Genomic DNA, 11,572 nt, shown 5'->3' with positions numbered 1-11,572 from the left:
CCTCCTTTCAATGATAAAATTAGTAAATTTTTTTTTGTTTATCTAGTTAAATTTTTTACTAATTTCATTTGTCCTTTCAATAAATTGATTACATTCATTTCATTGATTTTTCTCTATTCTTTATGTATTATTCCATTTTACTTACATATTTCTCCCCAGCTTATGATGGGTTATGGTTCCAAAAATGAATTGTAAATTCCAAATATCATAATGTGAAAATGCATTTAGCGGGCCTAACACACCAAACATAGCTCAGAAACAGTAAAATGAACAATATTGGTTGTTTACCCTTGTGATGACATGGATGGGACAAGGAGCTGACTGCCACTGCTCAGCATCACAAGAAAGTATCATATTGCATATCACTAGACTGAGGAAAGATCAAATTTTAAAATTTGCCATATATTTTATACTGAATGTGTATTACTTTCTATCAAAAAGCAAAAGATTGCAATTTGAACTACCATAGATCAGAGATTCTGTCAGTATTTAAATTATATGAGTTATTATTTCCTTCATTCTCAATACTTTGAGTTGAATTTTGTTCTCATTTTTTTTCTTTTTTCTTTTCAGCTTCCTAAAGTGGAAACTCATATAACTTAATTTGAAACATTTTTGTTTTTACTAATATAAAGCTATATATTTCCCTCTAAGCACAGCTATAGCTGTATAAAATACTTTTAATAGATTTCATTTTAATATCTAGTAACTAGAAACTATTTTCTATTTTTCCTTGTGATTTCTTCTTTTAACTGTGAGCTATTTGGAAATATTTTTAAATTTTAAAAAAGTTCGATATTTTTCACTTTATTCTTGCTGATTTCTAATTTAAGTCTACTATAGTCAAAAATCATATACTATATAATATTTTAGTTTTTAAAAAATATATGACTAGATTTATGGCCTTGAATATAGTCCATAACTACTGACTGAAAACAGAGTGCATTCTGATGTTGGATGGAATATTATATAAACATTATTTAGAATAAGTTGTTTCATTAGTTAAGTTTTTAATATTCAAATTGATTTTTTTCTCTATTTGCTATTTTAACTACTGGAGAGGAGTATTAGCATTTTTACCTGTGTGTTTTGATTTGTTTATTTCTTTATTTGGTTCTTTCAGGTTTTGTTTCATATATATGTTGTAGATCTATTATTAGGTGTGCATATCTGTTTATTACCATTTTATCTCTCTGGTATATCAAGCCTTTTATCATTTTGAAATACTGTTTTTCTGGCAATATTTCTTAATTTAAGAACTATTTTATTTTTCCTTAATAAAACAACTGTAGTATTTCTCATGTGGACTTTTTAACTTCAATGTTTTTGCTTTCACTAACAAAAACAGTTAGTGGGAGAATCTTACAGTATTGACATATGAATGTATTATATGTGTATAAAGTGTAAGCAACTAAAAAAATGTGGGTAGCTGAATTTAATGAAATTATCCCTCCAAAAGAAATGTTCTTATTACCTTATTTTAAATTAAGTGTAATTCCAGTGTGAAAAGAAGATTGTGGTCATGGTCGAGAGAGAGAGAGAGAGAGAGAGAGAGAGAGAGAGAGAGAGAGAGAGCACAAATGATGTTCAAGAAAATAATCATATTTTTAATATCATTCTGGCTTATATCCATGAGGGAATGATCAGTCTTGCAGAGAGTGCTAAGGAAAGCCTGTAGCAAATCATTGTCCAACATCATACATTTCAGCCTCTCACAGCATTCTAGAATAGTTTATCTCTTTAAAAATCCAAAACTATCTGGAAGTTGAAATCTTCCTTCAAAGAGGCAATCATATCTTTGAAGACTATGATGTGGAAGACAAGAGAAAGGAAAACAATGGCATCAGACTGTGTAGAAACACACAAATGTTTGAGGACAGTGTTGATTGAATCAACAAAGAATATAACTGGAAATGTTAATGAACACAATAACCATGCTTCAAGCTGTGTACCATAGTGTTAAAAAAAGAATATTTACAAGGACACAGAGCAGTATAAGTAACATGGATGTATATGCAAGTACATGAATATGTACAAGTTATTTTTAGTTCTTTTTACTCATTTTGATCACATATAACTTTATTCTTTCTCCCAAATTGTCAAGCAGAAAGAAGTCAGTATTATTATAGATGCCTTATGTCATATCATCACAGCATACCATACATTTCACTCTTGGAGTTGTACATCCTACAGATTTTTACATATGTGTTATAACATATATGCAACACCATAATTGTATCATACAGAATAGTTACATTGCCTTAAAGACCCTATACTTTACTGTTATGTATATCTAAATAAATAAATAGAGACAAGCCCACACTGACCCTTGGGCTGAGTACGGGATTTCAGAAAGGGAAGGAAGCGGTACAGTCCCATCCCCCACAGGGACACTCCACCAAGGCAGTCAGCGGCCACCATCCTGGAAAGCTGAAGTATACACCGCCACTCTCCGACAGATTGCAACATCAAAACAGGTGTGTGTCACTCGGCTCACCCCCCAGACATCGGGGAATTCGCATAAAATCTCTCCTAGGCTTTCCGGGGGAGGGAGTATCAGAGTGAGCCTGCATAAAGACTAGGGGGAAACTAGAGACACCTGACCTCCAACCCCCCCTCCCAGCAGCAGCCAAAATGAAACCTGGCTAGCCAGCGCTGGGGGAGGGGCAAGCAGAAAAAATCAAAGTGATAGAGTGCCAGGGATCCCAGCAGCCTGCAGCAGGGCCCCGGAGATCCAGGCCGACTGACTCGTGCGGCCTGCCCCGCGGCTACAGAAAGCGTGGCGCCGCAGAGAAGTGATTAATTATCAAGCAGGGAGATTAGTGACTGCCATTAGGTGGAACCCCGCCAGCCAAGCCCACACTGACCCTTGGGCTGAGTACGGGATTTCAGACAGGGAAGGAAGCGGTACAGTCCCATTCCCCACAGAGGACACTCCACCGAGGCAGTCAGCGGCCACCATCTTGGAAAGCTGAAGTATACACCACCACTCTCCGACAGATTGCAACAACAAAACAGGAGAAACCAAGACTAGCAGGAGAAACCAGGAGACTAGAGGCAAGACCCTGGCGAGTGGGGGGCTGGAAACCGCAGGCCCGCCTGCGACAGTTCACCCACTGCCTGCGTAACTGGGCTGTAGGAGAACGCTGCCCTGAGGCGACCGATCACCCGCCAGCGGCCTGTGCTACTGGGCGGCTGGAGACCGCCCGCCTACCATGTCTGGGAACTGAAACCAAACAGAGATAGTCCAGTCACACCCCCCATTAGGACACCCCGGCAAGGAGCCTGGGGCCCGCCATAGCAGAGTAGTGTCATCACTGGAGCTCGGATATCGGAATTCCTTCCCGGTGGAATCCAAGTTAGCAGGCATAGTTTAACAACACAAAGGAGAGACATCAGAGTAATACAGAACCAAAACAAAGCTATAGAAGAGAGCAGAAACACGACAATCAAAAAGAGCTGGGAAGTAACGTGGACAACATGAGAAAACAAGGGGAAAAAGGAGTACAAACGATGCAAGACAACTTAATTCTACAGGAGGACATAGAAACATCAGAAGCAGGGATAGGGAAAGAACTCAAGGCATACCTAACTCAAATGGAAAGGAATATTAGAGAAAACATGAGACAGCAAGTCCAAGAAATAAAAGTATATTTTGAAAATGAATTAAACAAATTCAAATGGCAAAGAACGAGCTCTACCAGGAGATAGAGATCTTAAAAAAAATCAAACAATAATCCTAGAATTTCAGGAAACTATAAACCAAATTAAAAATTCAAATGAGAATATTACAAATAGACTTGATCAAGTAGAAGTCAGAACATCAGATAACGAAGACAAGGTTTATCAACTTGAAAAGAGTATAGTCAACACAGAAAAGATGCTTAAAACCCACGAGCAATCTATTCAAGAGATATGGGACGTCATAAAAAAAACAAATTTGAGAGTCATTGGGATAGAAGAAGGCACAGAGATTCAAACCAAAGGAATGGACAGCATATTAAATGAAATAATTGTAGAAAACTTCCCAGAGATGAAAGATAGAATGGATTGCCAAATCCTGGAAGCCTACAGGACCCCAAACATTCAAAACCATAATAGACCAACTCCAAGACACATAATAATGAAGATAGCCAACATACAGAACAAGGAGACAATATTAAAAGCTACGAGAGAAAAGAGGCAGATTACATTCAGGGGTAAACCAATTAGGTTAATGACTGATTTCTCATCCTAGACTTTGAAAGCGAGAAGATCCTGGAACAATGTATTTCAAACACTGAAAAATAATGGATTCCAACCAAGAATACTGTATCCAGCAAAATTGAGCTTCAGATTTGACAACGAAATTAAAATCTTTCATGATAAACAAAAGCCAAAAGAATTCGCAGCAAGAAAACCCGCACTGCAAAGTATTTTGAGCAAAATACTACAAGAAGAGGAATTGAAAAATAGTGCCCAAAACCAATAGCAGGAAGTATCTCAGTAAAGGGGGAGGGAAATAACCAAAAAGTAAAATTAGCCAAACTAAAATAAATAAATAAAGAAGCATGACTGGAAGTACAAATCATATCTCAATTGTAACCTTAAATGTTAATGGCCTAAACTCACCAATCAAGAGACATAGGCTAGTAACCTGGATCAAAAAAAAACAAATCCAACAATATGCTGCCTTCAGGAGACTCATATGATAGGAAAAGACATACACAGGCTGAAGGTAAAAGGTTGGGAAAAATCATACCACTCACATGGCCCTCAGATAAAACTAAAAGTTGGTTCTTTGAAAAAATAAATAAGATAGACAAGCCCTTAGCCATACTAATGAAAAGAAAGAAGAAGAGAGAGAACTCCAATTACTAACATATGGGATGAAAAAGGCAATATCACAACAGACACTACAAAAATACAGAAGATAATTAGAAAGTATTTTGAAACCCTATATTCCAATAAAATAGAAGATAATGAAGATATCGATAAATTTCTTAAGGCATATGATTTGCCCAGATTGAGACAGGAACACACACAAAATTTAAACAGACCAATAACAAAGGAAGAAATTGAAGAAGCCATCAAAAGACTACCAACCAAGAAAAGCCCTGGACAGGATGGGTATACAGCGGAGTTCTACAAAACCTTCAAAGAAGAATTAATACCAATACTTTTCAAGCTATTTCAAGAAATAGAAAAAGAAGGAGCTCTTCCAAATTCATTCTATGAGGCCAACATCACTCTGATCCCAAAACCAGACAAAGATACTTCAAAGAAAGAAAACTACAGACCAATATCTCTAATGAACTTGGATGCAAAAATTCTCAATAAAATTCTGGCTAATCGAATACAAAAACATATCAGAAAACTTGTGCACCATGACCAAGTAGGATTCATCCCTGGGATGCAAGGCTGGTTCAATATACGGAAATCAATAAATGCTATTCACCACATCAATAAACTTAAAGACAAGAACCATATGATCATCTCGATAGATGCAGAAAAAGCATTTGACAAAGTACAGCATTCCTTTATGTTCAAAACACTAGCAAAACTAGGGATAACAGGAACTTACCTCAACATTGCTTAAAACATGCAATGGAGGAAGGATAGCATCTTCAACAAATGGTTCTGGGAAAATTGGAAATCCATATGCAACAAAATGAAATTGAATCCCTTTCTCTCGCCAGCCACAAAAGTTAACTCAAAATAGATCAAGGAGCTAGATATCAAACCAGAGACACTGAGTCTGATAGAAGAAAAAGTTGGCTACGATCTACATATTGTGGGGTCGGGCTCCAAATTCCTTAATAGGACTCCCATAGCCCAAGAGTTAACAACAAGAATAAACAAATGGGACTTACTTAAACTAAAAAGTTTTTTTTCTCAGCAAGAGAAACAATAAAAGAGGTAAATAGAGAGCCTACATCCTGGGAACAAATTTTTACCCCTCACACCTCAGATAGAGCCCTAATATCCAGAATGTACAAAGAACTAAAAAAATTAAACAATAAGATAACAAATAATCCAATCAACAAATGGGCCAAGGACCTGAACAGACATTTCTCAGAGGAGGACATACAATCAATCAACAAGTACATGAAAAAATGCTCACCATCTCTAGCAGTCAGAGAAATGCAAATCAAAACCACCCTAAGATACCATCTCACTCCAGTAAGAGTGGCAGCCATTATGAAGTCAAACAACAATAAGTGTTGGCGAGGATGTGGGGAAAAGGGTACACTTGTACACTGCTGGTGGGACTGCAAAATGGTGAGGCCAATTTGGAAAGCAGTATGGAGATTCCTGGGAAAGCTGGGAATGGATCCACCATTTGACCCAGCTATCGCCCTTCTCGGACTATTCCCTGAGGACCTTAAAAGAGCGCACTATAGGGATACGGCCACATCAATGACTATAGCGGCACAATTCACAATAGCTAGACTGTGGAACCAACCTAGATGCCCTTCAATAGATGAATGGATAAAAAAAATGTGGCATCTATACACAATGGAGTATTATGGAGCACTAAGAAATGACAAAATCATAGAATTTGCAGGGAAATGGATGGCATTAGAGCAGATTATGCTAAGTGAAGCTAGCCAAGCCCTAAAAAACAAATGCCAAATGTCTTCTTTGATATAAAGAGAGCAACTAAGAACAGAACAGGAAGGAAGAGCATGAGGAAAAGACTAACAGTAAACAAAGACGAATGGGGGGAGAGAAAGGGAGAGAGAAGGGAAAGGATATGCAAATGGTAGGAGACCTTCAATGATACACAAAAATATAAGAGGTTATGAGGGGCAAGGGGGAGGGGAAAAAAGGGAGAGAACTGAACAACAGCAGAGGAGGCAGAGAGGGAAGGTGGGAGGGGAGGGGAGGGGGGATAGTAGGGGATAGGAAAGGTAGCAGATTACAACAATCACTAATATGCCATTATGTAAAAATGTGAGTATGTAACAGATGTGATTCTGCTATCTGTATTTGGGGTAGAAATGGGATTTCAAAACCCAATGGAGTCAAATGTATGAAAAATGATTTATCAAGAGCTCTGTAATGATTAGAACAATCAATTAAAAAAAGAAAAAAGAAAATATAATAAAAATAAAAATGTAAAACACTTAGAAAATAAAAAATAAATAGATAAATAAATAAATAAATAAATCTGTCTTTAACCTATTCTCCTCCGCCCCCGTAATTCCTGATAACTACTAGTTTTTTCCTATTTCCATAGTTTTTTTTTTTGGGGGTTTGGTTTTTGTTTTTTCTCTCTAGAAAATAATATACTTGTAATTGTACAGTATGCAGCTTCTTCATATTGGCTTCATTCACTTAGTAATATGCATTAAAGATTCATTCATTCATGCCTTTTCATAACTTGATAGATCATTTTCTTTTTAATACTAATATTTCATTTTCTAGATGAGCCTCAGTTTACCCATTTGCCTACAGAGGATATCATGGTTGCGTATAAGTTTTGGCATTATGAATAAAGCTGCTATAAACATCTGTGTGGGGGTTTTGGTGTGGACCTATGGTTTCACCTCATTTTGGTAAATTCCAAGGAGCACAACTGCTATATTGGGTGAATTCCAAGGAATACAATTACTATATGTTAGGAGTATGTTTGGTTTTGTAAGAAACTCAAACTTTATTGCTATGTTTTACATTCTCTGCAGCAATGAACAAGGGTCCCTATTTCTCCCCATCCTTGCTAGCATTTAGATATTTGTTTCTGTTTTTGTCTTTCACTCTTTTTTTGCCTTTTATGATTTTAATGAGCATCTCTTATGATTCCAGTTTTACTCCTTTCTTAGCATATCTTACACTTTCTCTTTTACATATTTTAATGGTTGCTGTAGATTTTACAATAATAAGTAATGTAAGTCCAAAGTCAAATAACATTATAGGGCTACATATATTGCGTCATTCCTATAGAATTCTTCCCTCTGTCCCTTGAATCATTGCTTTATCAGTGTCATTTCACTTACACCTAAGTCTACAAACATACAAGTATACACATAGGCATGTGTAATTCAATACATTGCTGCTATTATTTTGAACAAACATTAGTTAGATCAATTAATAAGAAAAAAAAACAACAGTTTTTTTTCCTTCAATTATTCCTTCTCTGATGTTCTTTTTACTTTATGCAATTCAAGTTTCTATCAAAAAGTTTCTATCTCTGAAGAATTCCTTTTCATGTTTATTATAAGTCAAATCTCCTGGCAACAAATTACCTCAATGTTTGTTTGCCTGATAAAATATTCCTTCTTCACTTTTTAAAGTTAATTTTGCAGACAACAGATGTCCAGGTTTATGGTGCTTTGGTTGACAACACCTTCACTCTATTCCTTCTTAACTGCATGATTTTTGAAGTTAGATGTAATTCTTATCTGTGTTGAAACATAGTCAAAGTGCTTATTTTCTTCTTTGTCCTCTTTGTAGATTTTTTCTTTATCTTTGACTTTCCTATATGCTTTTTTTTTTTTTTTTGGCATTTATTCTGTGTGGTGTTCTCTGACTTTCTAGGTTAGGTATTTGGTGTCTGTTATCAATTTGGGAAAATTCTCAGTCATTATTGCTTCAAATATTTCTTCTCTTCCTTCTGTTGCTATTATCATTAGATACATGTTATAGCTGTTGTAGTTTTTCCAAAATTTCTGAATACATTTTTCCATTTTTTTAAATCTTTGCTTTTCCATTTTGGAAGTTGTTATTAACATGTCCTCAGACTCAGAGGGTCTTTCCTCGGTCATGACAGTTGACTAATGAGCCCATCAAAATTATTTTTCATTTCTGTTATAGTGTTTTTCATCTTTACCATTTTATAAAAATTTTCTTTAGCCGGGCATGGTGGCACACACCAGTAAACCCAGCATCTTGGGAGCCTGAGGCAGGAGGATTATGAGTTCAACTCCAGCCTCAGCAACAGCAAGGTGCTAAGCAACTCAGTGAGACCCTGTCTCTAATAATATACAAAAAAATTGGGCTGGGGATGTAGCTCAGTGGTTGAATGCCCCTGAGTTGAATCCCCGGTATCAAAAAAAAATTTTTTTTATAATTTCCACCTCTGCTTTCATGTTGTCCACTTTTCCTTTAAAGCCATTGACATATTAAAAATCAGTGGTTTTTCAATGTTCAGTCTGGCAATTTCAACATCCCTACCAGAGCTGAGTCTGATTCTGGCGCTTGCTCTGTCACTTCAAACTATGCTTTGTATTTTAGTGTGACTATTAATTTTTTCCTGATCTCCGAACATGATATACTAGGTAGAATGAACTGTGACAAGCAGGCCAAGTAGTGGTCCCATGTGGGAGAGCTGAGTGCTTCAGTCTTGTGACTGGGTCTCTGTCTTCTAAGGAGCCTGTGACTCTGGATGGTGAGCTCCACAAGTGCTTCTCAGTTTTGTGACCTCCATAGGTGAAACAGGATGGCTACAATAGATGAGAGTTGGACATTTGTCTCCTCCAGATGGGTTGGTCTCTAGTTAAGTAGTCTCTCCTTAGGATAGGACCTGTTAAGAATAGAATGCTCTATTGTAATTCAAAATGATTCCTTTTCCCTTCTGTCTTTCAGAATCACAAGGAATTTTTTCTGTGAAATTTGCTGTGAAAACCAGGTGGACCACCTAGAAGTTAAACTCACAAAAGAGAAGGGTCCCCCACGGTGACTGTATCACTCTGAAGTTTTTACTTCTCAGACTTGTCCACCCTGAGCCTCCAGCAATTCCCCATTTACAGTTCAGGTTTTCCAGCTCTTACCTGGTTCCCTTGAACATTTCCACTTGCTAGTTTCAGCTCCTGTGATTTGTGATTGTCTGTATCCATGTGACTGTCTCTCTAGCTTGTGGGTTAGGGTGGTTTGCCCTGTGACCTCATTTCTCTGAAGATCTGAGAAAGCTGTTGATTGGGTCAGTATTTCACTTACTGTTAGGGTGGAAGAATAACTCCCATATTCTTTACATGAAACACTGGAAACTGGAAATCTCCTTAGTTATGTTTTTAGTTTCACTTTCTCTGTACTTCTACTCCAGGCATAAGAAATATGAATTGCAGTTGTTCTAACATTCTCTGCTCTCATGTGTGATTTCATCTGACTTGGGAAAACTCAAAAAAACAACACATAGCTATAAAGAGGAAAGAGAGAGTTAGAGCTAATGGAGGAAAGATAGACTAGGTTATGGTTTGATGAAATATTAAAAGAGATGAGGTGAAGAAGGGTTTGGAAGTGACTAGGCAAAAAGTGTCACTGATGAAACAAGGCCCAGGGGAAAAAATGAATTAGGCACAGATTTCCTTCAAGAATTAAAAAAAAAAAAACTTAAGTGTTCATTATTCTTAGGCAGGGATTATGGTTTATGATAGAGAAGAGGAACCAGAGGTTCAGAGAGGTTAAGTGATTTACTCAAAGTTGTAATGGCTAATTACTGTAAGAAGATCCTGGCATTACAAATGCACCCATGACTATTAAAATTCCATTTTAAATATTTTACCTCTCCACAGGAAGATTAGGCAAAGAAACTTTCTTTACCAGAAGGCCTGTACCTTACAACAAGTACTATTTTTTTTTTTTTTAGGAGTGTGGTTTATTTTGCAAGGTTGTTTCTAACAAAATGGTTTCTGACAGAAATATTTTTAAGAAAACCATTGGGACCTCGCATACATAGTGCATAGCTTTGGTTAGACCTTTATTCTACAAAGTTATGTCTTTAGAACCTGAAAGGACTTTTGTATGAAGCACTGCTTTATCTTGATTATATTGGACATGATATGAGCATACATTTATAGATAAGAAAGTAAGAAATATCATTTTATTTCCAAATGATCATGGTAGCAAATGAAATGGATAATAAAGTAGGGGGAACTACATTCTAATATGAAAGTAGTACCTGAAACCATGGTACTTCAGTAGATTCACTTTTGCACTATAATGATGGAATTCTGTGAGTGCATCACACAATAAATTGAATATTGTATCAACTAAATACTATTAAATCATATTTAAATATACTATGCTTGATTGCTAGAGTGAAGCTCAGAGTATCCATCAGGGAAATCAAGTTGTTTTGAATTTTGTTATATAGTCTTTAAATAAATTATGCTTTGCTAATGCATTTGTTTTTGAACAAAATTTATCTCTAGACAAAAGATTTTAATATAAATCTCCTATGTAAAATGTGATTACCGAAATGCACCCTTATCACACCGGGAAATGTAATCATTTTCCAGGTCACAAATATGATCTTGGTAGTACTCAATTTTAAAAGGAGGCATTATTGTGAAATAAAAGGGGCATTACATACATCTTATTAAGAGAAGTGGATTATTGAACAGTCTTTGTAGCTAAGTTATTATGTGACTTTTGGACTAGCCATTTAGGTTTGTTGGATTTCAATTTTTCAATGAGACACACACACACACACACACACACACACACACACACACACACTATGAGTTTTCTGGATTTAATGTTTAGTATCCTGCAGAGAGAATTTACCATGTCCTAACAAATTGTAAATTTCAATTTTTATTTATAATAACTTTTAAGGGAGATATCACTATCTTTTACAGATAAAGTTAGA

Source organism: Urocitellus parryii, chromosome 7, assembly GCF_045843805.1.
Source record: "Urocitellus parryii isolate mUroPar1 chromosome 7, mUroPar1.hap1, whole genome shotgun sequence".
In the NCBI taxonomy this organism is placed as follows: Eukaryota; Metazoa; Chordata; class Mammalia; order Rodentia; family Sciuridae; genus Urocitellus; species Urocitellus parryii.
This window is presented reverse-complemented; position numbering follows the sequence as displayed.